The 24,107-nt window shown below is 39.5% G+C and overlaps 2 protein-coding genes across 7 annotated transcripts in view; one reads left to right on the top strand and one right to left on the bottom strand.

The window, feature by feature from the left end:
- CMSS1 (cms1 ribosomal small subunit homolog) overlaps nt 1-24,107 on the top strand; it is a 366,636-nt gene that overhangs the window by 186,719 nt on the left and 155,810 nt on the right. Inside the window, exon 1 of one of the 3 annotated variants that reach the window (XM_064374548.1) lies at nt 5,868-5,888. The exons of the other annotated variants lie outside the window; for them this stretch is intronic. The gene's annotated coding sequence lies outside the window, so the exon portion shown is untranslated. Of the gene's footprint in view, nt 1-5,867; nt 5,889-24,107 lie in introns of those variants that run through there. 3 annotated transcript variants of the gene reach the window in all.
- Nucleotides 1-24,107, bottom strand: part of FILIP1L (filamin A interacting protein 1 like) — a 285,964-nt gene that overhangs the window by 172,774 nt on the left and 89,083 nt on the right. The gene's annotated exons all lie outside the window — the stretch shown is intronic.

Consider the following 24,107-nt stretch of genomic DNA (forward strand, 5'->3'; position numbering starts at 1 on the left):
TTTCTAGGGAATTTGCAAGGTAATTTTGACATAAATTGAGGGTTTTTTCTCCCTGACATATTCTCCAAGAAACCTGAACTCCAAGTAAAATGCAGCTCCCATAGGATGATATTGGGTTGCATATAATCAAGGAGGGCATTTTTCTTTAGAGTGAACAGAAACTGTCTTGGGATCAAGAACATTATATATAATGATAACTGAACATATCTTGTATTCTCCATGTATTATGCCAGGTTGGAAGGATTAATACTGAGCAGATCGAATATTCCTTGTGTTCATATACCAGTGAAACCAAGGGAGGAGAACCAACAGAAGGAAAAATGCAATGAGGTCACCCATCAGAGTGGTGGAGAAAGAGGATTAAGAAAATTCTATTAAATTTAGCTGCAGGTGACGTTGGAAAGAATACTTGTATTCAATTATAAGGTCAAAAGCAAGATACAGGGAATTAAGAAACATCATCTATCATCAGAACAGAGTGGCCGGCAGGATATCATGAAACCAAAAGAGGGGGCTGCAGAAAGAGAGGCACCGTAGGTGGGGGCTGAGGAGCGAGGACTGGGACTGGGTGGTGACAGCACCTAAAACGTAGGATTGGTGGGTTTCAAAGTGGACGTGTATAATGTCATCAAAATGAATTCTGGCTTCTGAGCTTGTCTGAGATTCTTAATGTTTGAGTTTCCCCCTATGGGACAGGTGGGGGAAATCTAGCCACTGAGAGATTAGAGGCAGGAGAATTATTGGTGTCTGTTGGCAAATAGATTCTCATAGCCTCGTACCCATTAGATAGTGGATTTTACCTTTATTACTTTTCTAAGTGGATAGGTTCTAATTTGCTTGCAGTTTGAGAAATTGAGCCTGGGAAAGGGGGTGCCAGAATGCAGCAGGACATAACCAGAAAGCCGGTAAAGGTTCGACACTTATGAATAAGAGAGCCAACTAATTCATTCATAATACCAAACCTTGTCTTATTCAAGGAAGTGGAGTTACAACCAGGGAACCTCCCTTTCTTTCCTGTATTTGTGTAGCACCTTGCATTGTTAAAAATGAAAGGTTGTTGGTGATAATTTTCTTGTTCTCAGATTGCTCACTTTGTATTTTTGGCTCAATATTCAGTGTGACTGCTTGACTACTGTAACTCAAACAGGCTATCTTGAAAAAGGTGAAACTGGGAGATTAGGGGAATCAGATTAGGATGTGATCTCCGAGTGGGGTCCCTCTACCCCCACTGTATAGGAATCTCCTTGGGTGCTTATTAAAAATGTAGATTCCAGGGTCCTACCCAAAACCTACTAAATATGAATCCATATTTATAGCCTCCCTGAGGATTCCTATGAAGTCTAGATTTTTAGAACCACTGGTTTAGGAAATGTAAGTGTAGTGTAATAAACCAGATTTTAGAAGAATAACCTTTTAACAAATTGAATTCTAGTCATTCCAGAGTTAAATTGTATTTATAAAATATAGCCAGAAATATTTGTTTTAATGAAAATTTATAAGGCTCTGTGAAACTCTTAGAAAAATCTAAACGCAAAGCACATACAAAATGTTAGCAGTCATAATAAACACACTTGGGTATGAGGAAGAGTGTTGTGAATTCAGAAAGTTTGTGTGTTTTGTGGAATTTCTGTCATTGCCCAAGAGAGGAAAGGACTGAAAGGAGAGAACGTGGAAGAAGCTTTCCTTTGCTTCCAAGATCCTAAGCCTCCAAAATGCAGCTGCTTCCTACCCACCGTCTCTTTGCCACAGAACAGCTGTGTCCCCATTTATTCCCACCTCCACTCTTGCTTTTTCAATCCCCACATGCCAGAACCAGAATGGAGAATGGTAGAGAAGGGAAAGGCAGTTTGATAGGAAGTTTTATAGAAAGGAAGTTTCTGGAAAGCCCTAAAGCATTTAAACCAGAAAGCCCTTAGCCATAGACCTCTGGGTCAAATTTGTTGTAGTTATAAAGCTGTGTGGGATGCAGGTAGGTGTCCTGGGGGTTCCTGGGGGTCGGGGCAGTAAGACAGGCTGACCCCATTAAGATAACCTCAGAAACTAACCGGAACTGTTTTCCCCAGCCTTCATCTGATCTTTGGCTCTTATTTAAATTTTGGTTTTGTTGTCTGAATTGTTTCCTTTGTACAAGTCATTTCCCTAAATAATCTCCAGATTTCTTCATGACTGGAATAGTTAGGTACTTCTTTTGAATACCTTTGCCAACACCCTTTTTTCCTCCTTCCCCATAATTATCATAACTACTACCCACAAATGAATAAGTTTGAGTCCTATCTTTCACTGTTTTTCATAATGTGATTATCTATAATTTTCTGCCCCAGAGTCTCCCTTTAAAAAATAAAAAAAGTATTTTTTCTATGTAGTCATGAAGGCTGTCATTCAAAATCCAAAACTCAGCTTTGGAATGATGAGAATTCAGCACATTTATCTTATATCTTTTCTTTCCAAAAAAAAAAAAAGAAAAAATCCAGCTTGGGTTGGACTCAGCCCTTAGCATAGTGACTCCAGAGTTTGCTACTTAAGAAATTAAAGCTAAGAGCTTCCTCTGTTTTGAATCAGATAATTAAATTAATAATTGCAGCATGCAAGCCAATGTAAACAGGCATTCTTGATGGGTAGAATCATGCATTGTCTTAAGCTATTTGATTACTAAGCCACTGCAAGCTTTTAAAATTGAACTATATCTCATGTGCATTGAGAAGGATAAAAAATAATTTGTTTTAAAAAGCATTTTTGGTCTTGTTCTGTGTACTCTTTGTCCAAAACTTGAGCACATTCATCTTTATAAATCTTTCGTTACCTGCTGGCTTTCTTCGTGCCTTAGCTGGTATTTTCCACATGAGGTTCACACCATCTTGTGGCCTGCAGTTTTCTGGCTCGCTTTTTCTTGCATCCTTGCCATTCATCAGCGTATTGGTAAATGTTTGAAATGGGAAGAACAGGAGAAATCTCCTGTCATTTTCTGCTCTTAAGGCTTTTATTTTTTCTACTTTTTCTTCATGACCATGAGAGTCAATGATTTGACTCTCTCAGACTTACCATTTTATCTTTTATTTTTTGAGATGAAAATATCTTATTTCCTGAAATCTTTATTTGAGTAGAAAACAAGTCCACGTAGAGGAGAGCTTTGGTCATGTGTCTGCCCACAAAACTGATTTTTGCCATGGCACACTAATGCATTTTGTGTGAAATATCAAATTCGAGAAATCCTTGCTTGTATATCTCCCACCACAAAAAAAAAAATGAGAGAAATCAAATCATGAAAGATGCAAAAATCTAGTCAGGAGAAACCAGTAGGAGAGCCATTATGTAATGAAGAAGAGAGTTAGGAACAAAACCAACGCTCAGTTACGTGGCTGAGACACAGAGAGGCCCAGAAAGTTTACAGATTTTGCTCTAATTGCATTTCAAGGTCAACCTCTAAAGTGCTTTAAACCAAGTGTCACCGATGGAAGCTAGAGTATCGTGTAGGCAAAATGGGCCTTGTTGCTTTGACTGCCACTGTTATGAATTGTGATACAGTACTGCTAGGCGAAATGTATCAGTTATCTAGTGACAACAGGGAGTTGGCCACTGCCAGCCACTGAGGGAGTACAGACAGGTGTCTATTGGTGTCTGTTGGTGAACAGATTCTTATAGTCTCCCACTTTTTGGGTATTGCATTGCATATAGTTACTAGTTTTCAAAATATTCTTGCAGCTTTGGAAACTGAGGGTTCCCTGGGAATTACAGGTTACGGTTGCTTTTTCCAGCACAACCTTGCCTGGGACCTGTACACAAAGCGCTGCCCTCCTCTGCTAAGTTGGCATAACGTAAACTTCTCGATGCTTGTACTACATCATTACAGTAAATGGCTGCTGCTCTTGGAGACAATCTCTTTTCTCACATCTGGGTTTAAAGCTTTCAGTAAGGCTGCTAAGCAGTGGGAAGGAAGGAGCCTTTCCATAACTCTAAGGTCATTTCTGATAAAGGTAACTACTCCACCCCTCCTTCCCAATTAGATTCCCTGCCAGCAATAGCATAGACTTGAACCATTGCCAAATGTTTTAATACCATAAGGACTTGCTTGATAAAGGCTATGCGTGGCAAAGAAAAAAAGCAGCCAAAGTTTCCCAAACTAAAATTTTCCAAGATTTTCATGTGAGTTGCAGCCAGGGTACCCTTCATCTAAGTGTTACCATGTGTTTGCTGTACTCATTGGTATCCTGCAATTCTCATTCTCCAGGACTTCTAGAGATTAGAAATTAGAGGAAGTGCTGGTCATGTTAAGATGGAAATCTACTGTAGCTGCAAAGAATATAGTCTTTGACAAAAAGAAGGACAATAGCAAAGACAGGAAACAATGGTGGGGTTAATACTGTGATCTTTCCAAAGAATTACTAATTGTAAGTCTATTACAGGACAGCATTCAGTGCTGCGCTTCATTGTTCCAAATGTTCTGCATGTGTTTGCGAGCCTTGCTTCTCTTACTGTTAGAAACTCTAGGAGGATTATCGTCTACATGGAGAAGTAGCATCCTGTCAACAATAAAGAGTTGTTGGTTATCTGACTAGATCCGGCAAAGTAATTTTCTGGGCTTGGGAGGGATTAATTAGTAATTACAAAGTGCTCAGGTAGTTCAGAAACTTGGAACACCTATAAATATAGGAAAGAGATTTTTTTCTGTTTGACATTGATTTTCAGATTTCATATGTAATAATGGTTTTAGCCTCAAATTCACCCAAACCTTTACCATAGTTGCTAATGAATAATAGACATGACTGATTTCCAGTAGATTCAAGAGGAAAAATAAAGCCTCTTTGGCCTTTAAATATTAGAATGTTCCCGAATGAGAATTCAAATTGAGTTCAGGTGACTGAACTTACTGAAGCCTATTTCAATTTGATCACTCAAAGGTTTTCCTCCTGTTTGAAGAAATTCTTGGATTTTAACCTACAGTATTACTAAGAATATAAGTTCTATCTTCAGTTCAATTTCTTTTCATGTTGTCCTGAAATAAAATGGCAGCTAATATAAATTTCCCCATAATTTCACTGAGGCAGTTAGAGTTCGCAGTAGTAGTAGTAATAATGATAGTATTAAAGGCAGAGACAAGATTGTCTGCTCCTGTTAGCAACCTGAGCAGTCAAAGACATTAATGGACCATGAAGCCTGGAGGGCCGGGGTGACTGTGGGTCACAGCTAATGTACATAGGCAAGCACAGTAAAGGGGAAACTTTCGTCACCTCCACTACACTGAGCCTTTTCACTTGATAGAGCAAGCTCTTAATTTCCCCAGGTTGTTAATCTGGCACCTTTCATGAACATCAGTGTTCACTTTGGAAAATAAAAAAGCAAACAGCCAAAACATCTAAGTGTTAAGGGAAAAGAAAATCAACAGAGGAAATTACAGTAGCACTTGATACACTGGCACCTTTTCCTTGAGTCATAGGAGGCAAAGATATTTGAAAGTCTGCAGCTTTGACAGTCTCTCTTTAAGACAGTAACTAGAGGTCTTGAGAAAGAGGCTGCGATGCACAGTTTAGCTGTAGCCTTTATACGTATACGTGTTCACATTTTCAAAACTGACCTCTTAAAATATGTATGTGAGCCAAATGATTTGAAAGTAAATACCACTTTCTTTCACCATTGCTTTTGCTCCATGTTTACCATTTCCTTTGTAACATTAGTTACCGTTTCTAAAGGAATTGGTGTTTCCTGATCTGGTATAGTTCCTATTTGTTTTGGACCGTCCATCAGTTGTTAAGATCTCTACCGTATGTTTTAGAAACTAGTCCATCAAGGGTGGAGTACCATACCAAGTTCACACTTTTTTCTTTCTGCCTCTCTTATTTTTAGGTAAGTCGTCTGATTGGAGTGACATTTCATTTGATGGAATTTTCCATTTGGTAAAGTATTGCTATTTTTATCAAATTATGTAAACCGTCGTTTTTGTGATTTCTCAGTATTTTTTTTCCCCACAACATTGACCTTAGTAGTATACTATGTTCTGTATGGAAGGGAAAAAACGGGTGGGGGAGGTGGAAGGTTTGGAAACAGGAGAAAAGGCATACAGGGAGTATATTTACATGCTGCAAAGCACTTATTGAAAGAAACCTGCCTCTTTATAGCTATTGTCCTCAATTTTGCCTTTTAGAACCGAAGAAGTAGAGAAGTGTTTATATATTTAAGTGTATTTAGAAAGGACTATGCTTACTTCAGAGAACCCAGCTAAGAGCAGTGACTTCTAATTGTATTTGGTGACAATCTGGAATCCCTAAACATGCTGCTATACATGTTGGGTAAAGCATGTATATCATCTGAGAAGTTTTCTTTTGCATCAGAGTTTAAGTCTACAAATAATTGCTCCTTTTAAAACACAGTTATTTAATAGAAGATATAGAAAAATACACAATTTAGTAAGTACAAACCCACGATTCTGTGTCACAAGGCTGGTACCGGGGCTTGTGCTCTGTGGAAATAGAAGATTGAAGCTTCTGATATTGGGCATGACAGAGACAGAGGAGTCACTCCATGGCAGCCAGTGACATTTCCCTAATGGTTCCGGATCTGTCACTAGCAAGAAGGATGTCTGTATTTGATATACTTTCTGTAAAAGTTAGGTAGGTTATGAATCTAGCAATTCCTTTTTCCCCAGGGAAATGTTTCTCTTTCTGTAGAACTTGACACGTGTGGACCTACTGAGTAACAAGCAGCCAAAACCTAAAACCCTCCAAGCATCATGCCTTACCCAGCGTGTTTCTTGAGTAGGAATTGCATTGCATGTTTTCTTTTAGAGACTAACTTAATAAAAAGATATAATTTTAAATACTCAGAGGGCTAGCTGGGTGCCATATTCCTTCAACTCTACTACATTTTCTCTTCCTTTCCTCCAGTTTTAATTTTATAAACTAAATGCCTGACAGTTTATAAACTCTGTCGAGATCATGGAATATTGGCATTTATTGTTGCTGATTAAGAGAAGACTCACAATTCTTGAATATTGGATGAAGCAGTGGATAGGGCATCATTGATGTTCTCCCAAAAAAGTTCAGGTATTAAACCAAAGCTCCTTCTTGGATAGAAGGCTGTCCTATCTCTACCCATAGGCTCTACTTCACAGGTCCCAGAGCCCATCAGGTAGGGACCATCTCTGCTCTGTAAAACAGTGTTTTCATTGAATGAATGAATAGAATGATGAGCAGCTGGATGGTTTAATATATATATATATACTCATATCAGGCTACTAAAATTCAAGTTTTACTATTGTAATTTTAGAAACTTTTAAAAATTGAGAACTTCCAGTTTTAGTCACAGTTATCTTGTTTGGCAATATAAGATATTGTGTGGCTGCTTTCTCATATTTCAGTTCTGGTAATTCTCATATCAATTACCATTTACCTAAATTAGATTTCTTTTGAAAACCTTTGTGAGGGCGATGGTATGTGGGAAGCAAGGGATGAATAATATTACTGAACTCAAAGTATTCAAAAAGCAACCTAAAAATGCAAAATAAAATATTGGTTAACTGTAAATATGAGTGGAATTTTTAATGTCTTTGTCTGTCTTTTATATTACAGAAGGATAAAATTTCTAAAAATTATTTCTAGTTTTATGTCTTTACACTAGAAAGGAGATGGTAGAATTATGATTTTGTCAACCAATCCGAGGGTCTGCCAGATAGGAGTTGTATAAAATAATTTTTTCCATTTGCTTTCCTGAGAAGCTCTAGTTTTCTCATTCTTATCATTAAAAGCCCAAAATCAAATAAAATATGATGTGTATTTTTCAGAATATTGATCATCCAGTGGAAGCTCCAGCTTCTAGTGTAGCATTTTCTAACTTTGGAGGAAATCAGGAGGCTTGTAAGGACTGCATATCACTTAGTAAAGGGTAGAAACCTCTGGGAATAAGAATTTTCCCTAAGACTGGGAAGGCTGGGAGAGGTTCTGGTGCTTCAAGGGGATTTCAGATCCCCCCACCATGGGCCTAATTATTTCCTAGATTCAGTTCAGCTAAACTACTATCATAAAAGGTAGACATAGATGGTTACCCCAATTATAAAATCAGTTGACATCAAGTTTTCCAGATTAAATCCAGTGATGGATTGATTTCTGGATCCAGGAAGCTTTTTTTTTCCCCCCTGAGACAGGTTCTATCTCTGCTGCCAAGGCTGGAGTGCAATGGCATGATCTCAGCTCACTGTAGCCTCTACCTCCTGGGTTCAAGCCGTCCTCCCATCTCAGCCTCCCAAGTAGCTAGAACTACACCACATCCAGCTAATTTTTGGGGGGTTTTTTGTTTGGTTGGTTTGGGGTTTTGGGTTTTATTTTATTTTTTGGGAAAGACGGGGTTTTGCCATGTTGTCTAGGTTGATTTTGAACTCCTTAGCTCGAGCAATCTGCCTGCCTTGGCCTCCCAAAATGCTGGGATTACAGGCATGAGCTACCGTGCCCACCTGCATATTCTGACAGCAGCCCATTTCAAGGTCAGTGAGTTGGGGTTTGTTGTTGTTGTTGTTTTATTTTGTTTTGTTTTGTTTTTTGAGATGGAGTCTTGCTCTGTTGCCCAGGCTGGAGTGCAGTGGCACAATCTTGGCTCACTGCATCCTCCACTTCCTGGATTCAAGTGATTCTCCTGCCTAAGCCTCCCGAGTAGCTGGGATTACAGGCCTGTACCGCAATGCCCAGCTAATTTTGTATTTTTCCAAAATACAAAAGAGACGGGGTTTCACCACCTTGGCCAGACTTGTCTCGAACCCCTGATCTGAGGTGATCTGCCCGCCTCAGCCTCCCAAAGTGCTGGGAATGCAGACATGAGCCACTGCACCCGGTCAGCCAGTGAGTTTTATTAGAGAAAAAGTATGTAGAGAATGTTTGAAATTATATTTAACAGAAAATGGAACAATATTCATTTTGTTTTCTTTGTAAAACAAGTTCCTTCTAAACAGTGAAAAGATATTTTTTCCTAGCTTTATTAAGGTTTAGTTGGCAAATAAAAACTGTGTACATTGATATATATATATATACACCTTGTGAAATGATTAAATCCAGCTAATCACATATTCATCATCTCACATATTTATAATTTTTTGTGATGAGGAAATTTAAAATCTGCTATTTTAGCAATTTTCAACTGTACAGTTTGTTGTTATTATTAGCTATAGTCACATCACTTCACAATAGATCTACAGAATTCCTGTCTAACTGAAACTGTGTAGCCTTTGAACACCATCTCCCTGTGTTCCTCTCTCCCGCCCCCTCACCGCTGCCCCCTGCTACTGGCAACTGCCACTCTACTCTCTGCTGCTATGAGTTTGATTTTTTAAGGTTCCACATGTAAGTGGGATCATGCAGTATTTGTCTTTCTGTCCCTGGCTTATTTCATTTAACATAATGTCCTCCAGGTTCATCCACATTGATTCCACATCTTGACTGTTATGAATAATGCTGCAATGAATATGAGAATGTGGATATCTTTTCAAGATACTTATTTCATTTCTTTTGGCTATACCCAAAAACGGGATTGTTGCATCATATGGTAGTTCTATTTTTAATTTTTTTTAGAAACTTACCTACTTATTTTCCATAATAGCTATTCTAATTTACATTTCCACCACCCGTGTATAAGGGTTCCCTTTTCTCTGCGTCCTTACCAACACTTATCTTTTGTCTGTTTGATGATAACCATTCTAACAGGTATGAGATGATATCTTATGGTGGTTTAAAATTGCATTTCCCTGATGGCTAGTGATGTTGAACATTTTTTCATACCTGTTGGCCATTTGGATGTCTTCTTTTGAGAAATGTCTTTTCAGTTCCTTTGCCCATTTTTAATTGGGTTGTTTATTTTCTTGCCATTGAGTTCTTTGGATGTTTCGGATACTGGATATTAACCCCTTATCAGATGATTGGTTCACAAATGCTTCTCCCATTCCATAGGTTGCTTCTTTATTCTGTTGATGGTTTCTTTGCTGTGTCAAAACCTTTTATCTGATGTAACCCCATTTGTTTTTTTGTTTTGTTTTTTGTTTTTTTGTTTTTTCTTGCTTATGTTGCTTCTGTTTGGGGGATCATATCGAAAAATTATTTCCCAGACCAATATCAAGAAGCTTTTTCCCAATGTTTTTTCATCTAGTAGTTTTATGGTTTCAGGTTTTACATTAAAGGTTTTATCTTGAGTTGTTTTTTTTTTGTTTTTTTTTTTGTTTGTTTGTTTGAGACGGAGTTTCGCTCTTGTTACCCAGGCTGGAGTGCAATGGCGTGATCTTGGCTCACCGCAACCTCCGCCTCCTGGGTTCAGGCAATTCTCCTGCCTCAGCCTCCTGAGTAGCTGGGATTACAGGCACGCGCCACCATGCCCAGCTAATTTTTTGTATTTTTATTAGAGACGGGGTTTCACCATGTTGACCAGGATGGTCTCGATTTCTTGACCTCGTGATCCACCTGCCTCGGCCTCCCAAAGTGCTGGGATTACAGGCGTGAGCCACCGTGCCTGGCCCTTGAGTTGATTTTTGTGTATGATATGAGAGAAGGGTCTAATTTCATTCTTCTGCATGTGAATATCCAGTTTTCCCTGAACATTTTTTCCATTTATTAAAGACACTGTCCTTTCCTTATTGTGCTTTTTTGGCACCTTTGTTGAAGAACAGTTGACCCTAAAGATGTGAATTAATTTCTGGGCTCTCTGTTGTGTTCCCTTGGACTATATGTATGTTGTTATGACAGTACCATGCTGTTTTGATTATTGTAGCTTAATAGTATATTTTTAAATCAGGTAGTATGATGCTTCAAGCTTTGTTATTTTTGCTCAAGATTGTTTGGAGTATTTGGGATGGTTTCATATGAATTTTAGAATTTTTTTTTCTATTTCTGTGAAAAATGTCGTTGTAATTTTGATAAGTATTGCATTGAAGCTATATATTGCTGTGGGTGGTATGGAAATTTTAACAGTATTAATTTTTCCAATTCATGAACACAGGATATCATTCCATTTATTTGTGGAACAGTATTTTTTACCCATGGATTCAAGTTCATTGCTTCTAGAATTCTGACGATCCTTGAAACTGAATGCTAAGATTATTGAAGTAAAAGTTGTTACAGCTGTGACTGAAATTACAGAAGAGAAACTTGCTCTTAAATTTTCTGTGCTTCAGTGTCTTTATCTTTTTTGCTTTAATTGAGCTGTAAGTTCCTTGAAGTTAGGGACTGTGTCTCTGCTTTTGCCCATTTTTATACCTGTAGCACTTGTCACATGGCCTGGTACACAGAAGGCACTCATTGAATAGCTAGTAGTTTTACAGTTTCGGGTTTTACATCTAAGGCTTTGTCTTGAGTTGAATATGAACATGAGTTGAATTATCTTGAGTTTAAATGAGAGGAGGGACTACTGAATATAAAATAATCTCTATAACATGTGATCATTGTAGGGAATAATGAGGTGATGTATATGTGTGAAGAACCCAAAAATAATTGCTCAAAAATTGTTTTTTTAAAAATCTGATTCATGCTAATCAAATTCACAAAAAGACAGACTGCCTTATTTTATTATATTTATTTTCTAAAAATATTTTCATTGCTTTACCTTAAAATGTGCTGACCATAATTTAACTTTTTTTGGATGACCCAAGATTATCATTCGCATCTCTTCATTTCAGCAAGTGTGATGATCCTTGCAGACCCTTCTGTGGATTTAGAATTCTCTTTACCACTCTACTAGACAGTTGCTGAATGCTGGGCACTGGGGCTATTGAGTCAGCTTTTTTTAGCTTTTCTGATTTCTTGGCTGTGAAGACTGGTAGACTTCTGTGAGGGTACCTTGCCTAACCTTCCTCCCTTAAGTCAATGCTGCTAATCTTCTGTGACCTTGAAACTAAAATACTTTTCTGTTTGAATATGCATTAAATAAGAGCACACTAGGAAGCTCTTTGACTGTAAAGTCCATACAATTCATAAAGTTTGGCCGCTCTGGAATCCTTTTGTCCCTTGGCTTATTTCTTGAATCCGAGTTGTAACATTTTAGATATGTGCAAAAGTTCTATAAACTTATAAAGCAGACTTTTCCTTTATCTCTTTTCTTAATAGTGCTTCTAGGAACAGATGCAGATTTCATGACACCTTAGTCTATGTTATCTAATGACAGAGTGAGAATTAGTTGTGTCTAAAATATCGATCAAAATATTTTCATCTAATTATAGTTCACAACTTCCTTGTGAATCATCTTATATTTACATAATTTGCTTTAATTTTGTTGAACAGTAATGGAGACCTTTAAATAGGTTTCTGTTCATTTTTCAAATTCACCTGTTTCTCACTTGTGTGTATAATTCTTCATAAAGACTTCTATAGCAGCCTCATTTTTATAATTTCTCTTGTCAAAATGACGTTTCCTGAAAATGTCTATCATTAAAAATCAGTATTTATAAAATATCTAATAAGTTATATGTCTCTATCTGATTATCAATTAAGCTGAAAATGAATTGAGTGCTGAAGAAAAGTCCCACCCAGTTGGTCCATTATACAGAGTGGAAAGCACTAACGTGTTACATCAGCAAAGGTTTTGGGGCTCCAGTGGAGATTGGAGCAGTGAAGTTAGATGAGATTTGTAGCACCTCTCGATGACCATGCTAATCACTCCTCTACCACAGTTACCTCTCCCATTATTAGTAACTTAGTTAGCTCATCACATTTCTTCAGCACCACTTTATCCTCTTTAACCCTCTGTCCTATTTCTGTACTCAGATATACCTGGTACACACCTACCAGAGTAAGCACCGTAGTAGCCAAAGAATGAAATTTCTGTGTCTGTACTTTGTACTGTCAGCAACATGTAACCTGAGACCTTTGTTGAAGAGTTAGTTAATGAAATCTGATAGTCCTTGGATTATCTGGCATGTAAAATTAAATCATGAGCCAGATGTGGTGACATGCACCAGTAGTCCCAGCACTTTGGTAGGCCCATGGGGGAGGATCCCTTGAGCCCAGGAGTTCAAAACCAGCCAGGGCAACAAAGTCCAAAAAATACAAAATACAAAAAATAGAAACTTTGATCTTCTCCAGCCTTCAGTGTTCCCGGTTTTCAGGTCTTCAGATCCAGACTGGAATCTCTACGATCAGCTCTTCATTTCTCGAGCCCATAACTACATCACCAGTTTTCCTGGGTCTGTTGCTGGCAAATTGCAGAGTGTAGAACTTCTCAGCCTCTATAATTGCCTTGAGCTTCCCAAGCAAAGACCTTGGAACTCTGAGAAATGTATTCAGGAGGATTTCCAAGTTGTGCACAGCGACGAGTATGTATGAAAGGTGAAGCAAGCAGGATTACAGTGTGAGACATTAAACTGCAGTGTAGTGGCCACAAAGCTTCAGCATATTTTGGAGGTGCTCTGGAGTTGGGATGGCCCTTCAAAGTTATGTCAGTTGAGGCTCGTTGTGTTGTCAAAGATGGATAGCCACATGCAGAAGAATGAAATTTCACCTTTATCTCACATCATATACAAAAATCAACTCGAAATGAATTAGAGACTAAAACTTAAGACTGAAATAATAAAATTACTAATAGAAAACAAAAAAAAAAAAAAGCTTCTTGTCATGAGTCTGTGTAGGGATTTTTTGGATATGATACCAAAGCACAGTCAACAAAATCAAAAACAGGCAAATGAAATTACATAAATCTAAAAAGCTTCTGCATAGCAAAAAAAAATTCAACAGAGTGAAAAGGCAACCAGTGGAGTAGAAGAAAATACTTGCAAACCATTTATCAGGTAAGGGATTAATATATAAGACTCTCCTACAGCTCAATAACGAAAAACCAAATAAGCTCTTTAAAAAATTGTCAAAGGCCCTGAATAGACATCTCTCAGAAGAAGATAAATAGCCAATAGGTATATTAAAAGGTGCTGAACTTCAGTAATCATCAGGAAACTATAAATTAAAACCACAATGAAACATCACTTACACCTGTTAGAATGGTTATTATCAAAAAGATCAAAGGTAAGTATTGGCAAGGTGTGAGGAAAAGAGAACCCTTGGACATTGTTCAAGGGAATGTAAATTGATACAACCATTATGGAAAATAGTATCAGGGTCCTCAAAAAATTAAAATAGAGCTACCTTATCATCCATCAGTTGCACTTCTGAGCATATATCCAAAAGAAATAAAATCAGTGTCAAAGCAAAAATTAGCCAGATATGGTGGCATATGACATGTCTGTAGTCTCAGCTACTCAGGAGGCTGAGGCAGGAGGTTGAGCCCTGGAGGTTGAGGCTACAGTGAGCTATGATCATGCCACTGCACTCCAGCCTGGGTGACACAGTGAAAGGCTAGAAGACATAAAAATATGGATTGGCAGGAGAGTAACCTCTCACACGTTACTCTTACCAAAAGTAATAGCAGCAGATTGAAAATTAGTAATTATTGATGACATTTTTAAAAGTCTTACAGTTCTTTAAAAGTTTGTTTTTAGTTATTTAATGTCTAAAAAGATTTTGAAAGTAATTTTTTAAAGAAAAGTTAATAATTAAAATTGTTATGTTTTGGTGTACTTAAAGACAGTAGTGGATTCTTTTTTCTCTAAAATTATTTCTAGATTTCTTGAGTATTGCTGTTGACTATCTTTTCATCCCTTTTCTATTTAAATTCTTCTTTTTTTAAACAGTATGAATGTAAGCTGATGTATGTTTGTGTAAGAGTATGATTCACATTCTACAGAACTATCATCTTTCAAAACTATTATAGCAAAATTCAGGGGTAAGATAATTTGTCATCATATTGTCATCTAACTTCATGTCTTATTTTTATTTTTTTTAATGTACTTGGAATGTATGGAAGAAAATTCCAGAAAGCTTTGTGACTTTTTTTCACTTAAAGGAAGTGGCTAGAATGAGATTGAGGGCAGGGGGAATGTGGCACAAGGAAACTGGCTGGAAAGCTCTACGTATTATGTGCAATTTTATTTTCTGAGTAATATCACTGATTTGGTAATTACCCTGGGTAGTAGCCATACAAGTTTTCTTGTTCCCTGGAAAGCCTTACTATAATCTAGAACTTTGCTAGCATATCATGTACCTTGTAATTTTATTTTCTAAAATTAAGTGGCATTTAACGTCTTCATTTCCCCACGTAACCTTTTAAAAGTCTTGTATCTTCATTTATTTTATTGCTCCCACGCCCTCTTTCTATTTCACATAATTCTTTGCAATTCACTTCACTATTATGCAAGTAAATCATTTTCAGATTTTCTGAAAGCTGGATTCTCTCATTTAGGACTTGGTGCTGTGGTTTCTTAGCAGAAGAAAGTTTACAGCTGGAAGTTGCAGATTCCCCAAGTTCAAAATCTGCACATGCTTGCACTCGGAAGCCAAAATATTCCCTCTGTAGTCACTGAACTTCCAAAAGAAAATAGATGTCATCAGCCTAGACACAATTGATTCATTTAGGCTCTAATCATTTTGAAGGCCTTAGATTGGTAGGGCATGTGAAACTTAGCATTGGTTTGGCCATTCTCTTTTGAGGACTACAATTGGGTGATATCTTTTGCCCCAAGCTAAAAGACAAAAACATGAATTGGCAGGAGAGTGACCTCTCTCACCTTACTCTTACCAAAAAGTATAGCAGCAGAATAATAATTGATAACATTTTTTAAATAGTCTTAAAGTTCTTAAAAAGTTTGTTTTTAGTGATTTAATTTAAAAATTACAAATCGAGTATACATGTTACTATTTACCTACTAAGAACTATTTTATCAGAAAGTAATGAGGCCAGGGTGGTGGGTCACACCTGTTATCCCAGTACTTTGGGAGGCAGAGGCGGGCAGATCACAAGGTCAGGAGATCGAGACCATCCTGGTCAACACAGTGAAACCCCATCTCTACTAAAAATACAAAAGTTGGCCAGGCATGGTGGTGCGCGCCTCTAGTCCCAGCTACCTGGAAGGCTGAGGCAGCAGAATCCCTTGAACCCGGGAGGCGGAGGTTGCAGCAGTGAGCCAAGATCACACCACTGCACTCCAGCCTGGATGACAGAGCGAGACTCCATCTAAAAAAGAAAGGCAAAATTATTACTTTCTTCCTTCTTTTTTTTTTTTTTGAGACAGAGTCTCGCTCCTTCGCCCAGGCTGGAGTGCAGTGGCTGAATCTCGGCTCACTGCAACCTCCGCCTCCTGAGTTCAAGCGATTCTCCTGCCTCAGCCTCCCGAGTAGCTGGGACTGCAGGAGTGTGCCACCATGCCCAGCTAATTTTTGTATTTTTAGTAGAGATGGGGTTTCACTGTGTTGGCCAGGATGGTCTCGATCTCCTGACCTCGTGATCCGCCCACCTCGGCCTCCCATAGTGCTGGGATTACAGTGGCTTGAGCCACTGCGCCCGGCCTAATTTTGCATTTGCTTAGTGCCAGTCTGCTCTACTTTTCAAGGCCCGTCAGTTGCCTAAGACCTCAAATCCTGATGCAGAATTCCCCAGCTTATCGCTCTCACATAGGACGCACTTGTGCCAATGTCACTGCTTTTCCAGGCATCAAGCAAAACTGTTGGAAGTAGTTGAATTTCTGGTGACGCCTGTAGAGCTCTCTTTATATATAATAAGTTCGTTCTTCTTTGGGGTTGTTAAAAAGTGAGGCTCAAGTTTTTGTGCCCTCAACTATATCCCCCCTTGGTTTATTTCTACCTTCCAACTTAAGCATCTTCAGCATTTTTATTCCAAGAAATAAGCTTATGATGCACAGCATTAAGCAAGACACTTTGAGAGAGGAGGAACCCTTCCAGGAATTTCAGAACTGTCTCCTTGTAGAGAAAATTCCTGTAATGTTTGTTTTACTTAGAAAATCTAAGTACCAGAAAGAACAAAGAGTCAAGAAAGGAGCTACTGTGAGCTCTTGATTTTGAAGCAAAATCAGCACTGGGACCCCATTTTAGATCACTGGCCCTCTATAGAACACTACTTTGAACAAATCAGTGAATTTTAAATAAAGTGTCTTGGTTGCTTATATTTTTAAAATCTCAAAAGATCTCAATTCAGATGCCAGGGAAAGCTTTGTAAAGGGACCCTCCCCTTCCTCAGCCTACCCTTTCCATACATTCTAGGAACTTCTAGGGGGTTTAGGTATTCCCTAAATGATTAAAGAATGTATTATAATTCAATAGATCAGTGACTTGTGGTTAAAGAATAGCTAATACTTTATGAAACTGTTCTTAGAATAGCTTGGATATTAGGTCCCATTGTGTGTGTGTGTGTGTGTGTGTGTGTGTGTGTGTGTGTGAGAGAGAGAGAGAGAGAGAGAGAGATAGAGGAGGGTGACACCAAGACGGGCATTGTTATACCCATCTCCTTTTTCCACAAACCCTTTGCAGTAGCTTGTAACCAACACACATAATAAAATTTATGTAGGGATTTTTAAAATTTTAGAGAGGGAAGCCCATGGAAAAGAAATGGTATTAGAATAACTTGGAGTCCTTGGGAATCCTACAAGTCTTTTGCTTCAGATACAGTTGCTGCAGCATTAAGAGAGAGGTCAAACATCAACACAGTTCTGTCCTGAAGAGGAGCAGAACTTCCACTGGTCCTCCACTCCACTACCATCCCAAATTGAGCCAGTGGCAAGTCCAGTATCAGCCCTCAGGCTTCACCTGGCCTGTGCATTCATTCTAGTTCCACTGTCTCTGCCTTCATGCTTGTTGTGACACAACTCTGCTAGAGTACTCATTCCATTGCTTTGGAAAGGCCTGCAGTTCAACAGTTGCACATCCCATTACAGAAACAGCATTGAGCATGATTTTGGAAAAATCACACATGCATCTTATATTGGGCCTGAGGATTCAAGAGAGTTTCAGACACCCTTGGTTTATGATTCTCTTGGCTTCACAAGTGCATTCATGGAATGGACATAGACGAGGGACACTCAGACACTGGCCAGGCACAGAGGAAAAGAAAGTGAGGGCAATTCCATTCTGCCTGACTCAGCCAGCATAGGTAGAAAACCTAAGGATCTTTTTCTTCAGCAGTCATCATATGTTTCCATCATTTGTTCCCATGGTTATTTTCCGCTGCCCAGTTGTTATTTGCACTTCTGTAAAAACATCAGTGCATGGGCCTCAAGAGGCAAAGAGAATTGAGGTCCTACACTAGAGTCTGAGAATATCCAAAGTTTTGGACTGAGGTTTCACCTCTGAGCTCATGCTTTTTTATTACACTACATTTGGCTGAAGATCTGACACTAGATGCACCATAACCATGGCAAAGGCCGTCCAATCTCTTGCTTTTTAGATTTCCACTGACATTTTTGCCTGCTGTAGAGTAGCCACACCTTTCCATGAGTTTCAGGTGTTTTAACCATTTAGGGAAAAGAGGGGAGAGAGAAAGAAGTGAATCAATGCTAAAGAGATGGTGCCTAAGAATGGAAAGATCACAGATGAAAGTGGAGTATGTGCCGCCTTCTGACCCAGGCCAGGTGACTGGGTGTGGATGGACGTTGGATGTATCCCCAGTGCAGTCACCCTTGCAGAGGTAATTCTCCCAGTTTAGCCACCACGAAGTATTGTTCTTTGTTTTTCTATAGTGCTTGTGAAAATGCTATGACAACTGACTGGTTTTGTGCAAACAGAGCCTGGCTCTCAAGAGACAGTGTGTCTGAAAGTCAAACATGGATGGCAGCCATTGGCACACAGAGGAGTCAGAAACCACAGATTGTTTTCTCGTTGGATGAACAGCTTAAAGCAACGTAAAATTAATTGAAGAATTCCTTGAAAGTGAAGTCAGACTAAAAGAAATGCTCCGAGTCTATAATTTACTAAATATGAAAGAACCGTAAGTGGTAGTGAGACTAAAAGAGTTTCGGGGGGGGAAGAACATTTCTGTAAACAGATCTGGCTTATATTTTTGGTTGGGCTGTTTTAATGATTTGCTCTAATAATGTAGATCTGCAGAAGAATCTCTAATTAGGTAAGGCTTGATTTATGGAGTTGGCCTCGTATAAACCATGATGTCATGATTTGCTGCAGAAAATTACAGGCCTGGTCTCGCCATTGAAAACTATTATTTCTACCTAGAACTCTCCTTCTCTGCATGTCCTACTCTCAGGAAACCAAAGCATTCTATGTTCTCGTTCACAGCATGTTGCCCAGTTAAACTCAACATATAGTATTACTCATCAAATAATTTTATCAAACTGGGGAGGGAGGAGTAGAAGAAAAACACTAGCAGTTAAAGAAATCTTTACTTCCTGGGAACTTAGTCGTTACCAGCCTGTGATTCTCAGTAGAAGTGGGTTCACTCCCCGTTCAGCTGACAGACTGGCAAGGATATGCCAAACTATTGAAAGTAGCGTCTGTGTGTCCCTTCCTCCCAAAACTCTAACAGCATCTTCCACACTCCCTCTCCAGCTACTTCCTGGAAAGGTCTTTCAGTGTCATGGTCGCCTGTTTCATCTGGTTTAAAGTAAGAGTGTGGGGCCTCTGCAACATTTCACCACAGTTGTTACTCCCTTTCCCATTGCAGTAGAAGCCTTGTGTAGGGCCAAGCCTTTTCTTTGATTATAGGTCTGCCGATTACAATTTCCTAACATTTTTCCTACATTAATTATACCTTAGTGATTGCATATGCTATGGTTTCTCATTTTTTTTTTTTTTGAGACGGAGTTTCGCTCTTGTTACCCAGGCTGGAGTGCAGTGGTGCAATCTCAGCTCACTGCAACCTCTGCCTCCTGGGGTCAAGCAATTCTCCTGCCTCAGCCTCCAGAGTAGCTGGGACTACAGGCACGTACCACCATGCCCAGCTAATTTTTGTATTTTTAGTAGAGACGGGGTTTCACCATGTTGACCAGGATGGTCTCGATCTCTTGACCTCGTGATCCAACCACCTTGGCCTCCCAAAGTGCTGGGATTATAGGCGTGAGCCACCGCACTCAGCCTTCCCATTTCAATTTTGTTAAATTTTTGCTCTTATAGAACAAGAGTGTAGAAGGAATCCCTCTAGATTTTTACAAGTTGTTTTTCTGTCTTTCACAGTTGTCTAACTTACATCTGCCCTGATAGCCACTTTAAGTCATCTGCCTTTATCAGATCTTCTCAGACTTTGTACTTTTCATAGAAAGCAACTCTCTTCTTTTGTGGTTATATTTCACCAGTTTACATCATATTTAATGAAATTATGTAATTATAGTAACAAGTCCAACAGGCATAAGCAGGTTTGGGAACAAATACAACTCTAAACAGTTGGAAGAAATGCATGGGATATACTAGCGAGTGACCTTCTAGCCTCTCTTATTCAGTATGTGTGGGCTCAGTCCTGGGTGAAACACAGGGATAGAATTAGTTAAGTGGAGCTCAGTTATGGAGGCTTCTGAATCTGCGTTCTCCAAACTGTCTTCATTTTATGGAGGGGGCCCAGGGTGGTTACAAGGCTTGTCCAAGGTGAAAAATAAATTTGTAGCCAAGCAGGGTATCCTGACTTTCAAGCCAGGGTTTTCTCAGGGCACCAGAGCAGGACTGATATCCTGGCCTTTTATTGTGCTTGTCTGACTGCTGCCAAAGGTAAAAAATGCAGGTTTATTAAGTTTGATTTATTACCACAAAATATGTCTTGATGCTTACTTTACTCATAGTTTTTGTGTTACTAATTAACACGCATTTTTCTTTGAATTCTTCCTGATAATAAAACAGACTCTTTGTTATTATAGGGAGTTAATCAAGGCCGTAAGATTTCCCAATTCTGTCTGTCAATGACCATACTTAGCTAAAAGAGAGGAAGGCTGAGTGGAAGAATTTCCCGATGCCTATAGTAGGGCTTGTCCTCCTTGCCGCTACGCAGCCCCACGCTGTGGCTATTTTTGTTGCCCTAAAGGCCATTTTTAAAGAGCACAGGCCTCTGAAACAAAACTACTTTTGGGTTTGCGTCAGGGTGGTTAGGTTTATATTTATTTGATCACGTTCACAGACCATATTTGATAACTTTCCTAATACCAACTTGGGAAGTCTTTTTTGTTTTTGTTTTTGGTCTCACTATGTCGCCCAGGCCGGAGTGCAGTGGCTATTCACAGGCGCTGATTAGCATGGGAGTTTTGACCTGCTCCGTTTCTGACCTGGGCCGGTTCATCCCTCCTTAGACAACTTGGTGGTCCTCCGCTCCCAGGAGGTCACCATATTGATGCCGAACTTAGTGTGGACACCCGATTGGCATAGTGCACTACAGCCCAGAACTCCTGGGCTCAAGCGATCCTCCAGCCTCAGCCTCCTGAGTAGCTGGGACTGCAGGCACGTGCCACCGTGCCCGGTGGGAAGATTTTTTTTTAATCACTTTCTTCTTTTCTTGCCAGTGTCTTCTTCCTTCCCCACCCACTTTCAGAAAGGATTTGATGTTGCCTAGGGTTAAAATAGATCAATAAAATCAAAACCATTAGGGTGAATACGAAGGAAGGGGGAAAGATGTTATATTCGAATCCCTGAAGTAAGAGGGCTTTGCTGTTACATTGAGCAGTGCATTTAGCTCTGAACTTCGTGGTAGACAAAATAAAACAGGAATTTGGGTTCACGTTATTTCTATTTGCTGAGGAGATCCATATGAGGTCGTCCATGGACACGTCATTACCAGGCGGGCACTTTATTCTAAGCCAGTGATTTTCATGTAAGTAAAGCTAAATGATCATCTAGAATAGAGGATTCATATATACATTAGAGTTTGATAAGCTCTGCTGGAGTCCATCTCCATTTTTTTTGATAAGCCCAGGGAAGAGAAATAATTTGCCGGTTACCAGGCTTGTTGGTGATAACACAGGCTTAGAGCCAGTGTGCCCTGGTCCAGGCCTGGGCCTCGGAGCTCCCTTGTTTAGAGAACACAGGTGAAGTGAGCAGCGGCACTGGAGCTGGGTGCCCTGATACCTTACCTCGCTCCCAGGCACCAGGGACACAGACTGTGACACGAGTCTTGGGATTTAGATTTAATGAAATCAGAATAGGTGAAAGAGGAGTTTTTTCAAGAAGCTTCTCTTTTCACCACGAGGCTGGACCTCTGTATCAGGATGCTGTCAAATTGCCATGGAGGAGACTAGTGCATAGCAGGTCTCCTTTCTATGGCCCGTTTTAACATACTTTGTCAAAAATGCTCTTTGTGCAGTCAAAATTGTGGGCAGATTTATGTTATGTTTTTGTTGCAATGGGTATATGGGAGAACGTTGAGCAGGGGTCCTAAACTCAAGCTGTCTTCAGGAGGCAGGCACGCACAGCTGTTTATTATCCAGAAGGCCAGACTTAAAACAACAATGAGCAAGGTCCATAGTGAACCAAAGCGGCCGTGTCCTGTCTTAATGGGGTAACTGCTTCTCAGCTTCTGTTCATTTTTTAATCATGTGAAAATTGCAGTTATGTGGTTGACCAGATCTTCCAGTATTTTGAGAGGAGCTGGAAGTCTGGATTATTCAATCAAATCTCCTGATTTTAAATGTTGGCAACTCTTTTCTTCCAGTTGTTCAAGGCAGAAAACTTGGAGTTGTCCTTGACCCCTATCTTCCTTTCAAAACCCACATCTAATTCAGCAGGAAATCCTGTTGGCTCTACCTTCAAAATATATTCAGAATCAGATCGCTTCCTAACGGATCTCTATTGCACTACTGTGGTCCAAACCACCACCGTCCCCCTCCAAGATGGTTGCAGTAGCCTCCGAACTGGTCTCACTGCTTCCATTCTTTCTCTCCTGCATCCAGAAGAGTAAGTCAGAACACATTTCCCCTCTGCCCACAACCCTCCGAAGTCTCTCATCTTACTCAGTATGAAAGCCAAGTGCCCCCAGTAACCCACGAGACTCTCTGACCTCATCCCTGCAGCTGCAGTGGCCTCCTGTCTGTTCCTTGCATATACCAGCTCATTTCCTCCTCGTGACCTTTGCCCTGGCTGTTCCCTATTTTTCCAGGTATCTCTATGGCCCATTCACCCCCTGCATCCCTTTGCTTAAATGTCATCTCAGCGAGACCTGCCTTGAACACACTATCTAAACTTACACATGTGAATGTACACATCCTTCCTCTCCCCTTCCCTGCTTTGTTTTTCTCCTTATCACATATCATGGTCCAGTATACTACATCAGTTTCTTCTTTATTACCTGTTTTCTGCACTAGAATGTAGATTCCACATAGAGAGGGACTTTCTATGATTTTGTGTATTTGTTCACTGCTGTTGACGTCTGGAAATGAACCTCACACATGGTAGGTGTTCAATAAATGTTTGATGAATGAATGAATCTTAAAAACAATTTTTTCAACTTTGGGCCAAATAAAACTCTTCAATAGGCCAAACCTAGGCTACACTTACTTTAGCCTCCAGCAGCTCCTTGTCGCTTGGGAGCAGACTTTATGAATACATCATGTTGCCTTCCCTGCTCAGGTAACCTCAGATGAGTTCTTCCACGCCGTTCCCACGTGCAGTACCCTCCTACTTCCATCCTGCCCAACTTCAATACATGCTTATTGTCTTGTGCCTCAACATTGTTTTTCCCAAGGCATTGCTGCTTAGAATATAGAAGATGTTGTGTGAATTATTTCAGCTTCCTGAGTGAACTTTCAAATCTCTGAAGGTAGGATACATTTGAACAAGTTGACTTGCTTTCTACAACACAGAATTTAGAACTGGGCAAGCAGTAAGTGAGAGAAAGATTATTTCAGAGGGAAAAGTATGTATAAAGACAGGTGTAAAAATACCTCTGATGCTTAGGAAGAGAACAGGTGAAACTAGAGTGGAGAGTGAAAGGGAAAGTGGTTAGAAAAGATGGTGGAGAGTAGGCGGGGCTACATCTTGCAGACCATGGTAGAGTGTGGATGCTATTGTTATGTCCAATGGGAAGCTGTTACAGAGTTTCTACATACTGAAATGAAATACTGATTAAATTTTACTCTGGCTATCCTGGGAATTTAGGAGACCAGTAATAATCATGACAAAGCAAATGCAACTAACATTTATTAAACACTAATGCCAGACAGCATGCTAATTGCTTTATACAGATTATTTTAGTTACTTTTTATATCATTCTATTGAGTTAACTGCTATCATTATTCCAGTTTTGCAGATGAGGAACTGAGACACACTGAAGCTAAGTAATTTGCCTGAAGTCACACAGCTAACCTAGTCATTTTTCAGCCTTTGCTCTTAGCAAAG

Source organism: Aotus nancymaae, unplaced genomic scaffold, assembly GCF_030222135.1.
Source record: "Aotus nancymaae isolate 86718 unplaced genomic scaffold, 86718_ANA_hifiasm-v0.15.2.pri h1tg000011l, whole genome shotgun sequence".
NCBI lineage: Eukaryota > Metazoa > Chordata > Mammalia > Primates > Aotidae > Aotus > Aotus nancymaae.